Genomic DNA, 1,484 nt, shown 5'->3' on the forward strand with positions numbered 1-1,484 from the left:
CGCTTTACACAATTGATGTGTGTATGGATTGGGATAACAGTTGTATGAGCCCCTAATAAAATGTTAAAAAAAAAAAAAGATGAATATTTGTGTCCATTCCAAAGAAAGATGATCCAACAGAATGTAGAAATTATTGACTAATATCATTAACATCACATGCAAATTATTCATGATCAAAGGTAATTAAAAAGTCGTTCCAACAGTACCTTGGGAGGGAATGGCCAGAATTTCAAGTCTAATTCTAAAGAGAATGTGTGTATGTGTGTGTGTGTGTCGGGGGGTGGGGAGGAAACATGTATAATTTCTGATGTGAGATGAAGATTGGTGGAAAAAAGAGACTTCCAGAAAGATAATTGTTATTGTTGTTGTTTTGTGCCATTGATTCAGTTCTGACTCAAAACAAGGGTATCTATGAAAGAATCAAGTCCCAGTGTTGAGCCATCCTCACAAATGTTCTTGTTTGAGTCCTTGTTGCAGTCACTGTGCCAATCTACACACTTGGTGATCTTCTGCTTTACCAACCATCATATCAATCTTGAGGGGAAAATGTCACCTATGTTCTTTTGATTTTGCAAAGGAAATTGACTGTGTGGATCATAACAAATGACGGATACGATTGAGAAGAATGAGAATTTCAAAACAAATTTTTACTTTTGCAAAACCTGTACATAGATCAAGAGGAAGTCATTAAAACAGACCAAGGAGATACTGCATGGCTCAAAATAAGGAAAGATGCATGTGATATTTAGGTTTATTGTGCCAACTAGGCTTTGGTAAGAATATGTGGGGAGAGTTTGATCAGTTCACAGCTTGATTGGAAGGCAACAGAGATAAATACTTTCTGAGGCCAGCCTCATTCTCTCTTTCTCCTTGGTGATCAGACCAGTGTCTGCTGCTTAAGCTAGCCCTTTGCCTCAATGGTGTGCTGCACTACCTGTGGTCAAGCCAACTTGTGGATCCCATTGAATTGGCGTGCATCCCTAGAGCTTGGAACTCCATTAGGTCTGCTTCACTATGCTCTTGTACTACTGACTATTGCTGCCCCCACCATATTGTCTGCTGCCTGCAGGTTGACTCTACTTTTCTTGCATGAGGGCAAATTCTGTTATCTGATTCCTTGATCTTGGACCAGCACCCAGTATGAGTTGAAGGACCTTCAGCATGTTAACTGTTCAATGAAAGTGAGTTGAACTGAGCCCTCTCTACTGCTGTGTGGACTAATTATCTCTTATATTCTTTCTCATTATATAAACCTATCCATATACGTACATATAATCATAAGGGTCCTGGTTTTGTCTCTCTAGAAAACCCTGCTTAACACAATGTATGTCACAGTTACATCATTTCACTATACTTAGTGAAAATAATGGTAGTAGGTGGACTATAAGAAGAAGAATTGGCAACAAAAATGCAGGAAGACTCATTAACAACCTACAATATGCAAATGACACAAATTTGCTAACTGAATATGAAGAAGACTGAGG

The sequence above is a fragment of the Echinops telfairi genome, unplaced genomic scaffold, assembly GCF_000313985.2.
Source record: "Echinops telfairi isolate 266 unplaced genomic scaffold, ASM31398v2 ScPeMD7_3509;HRSCAF=4178, whole genome shotgun sequence".
Classification (NCBI taxonomy): domain Eukaryota; kingdom Metazoa; phylum Chordata; class Mammalia; order Afrosoricida; family Tenrecidae; genus Echinops; species Echinops telfairi.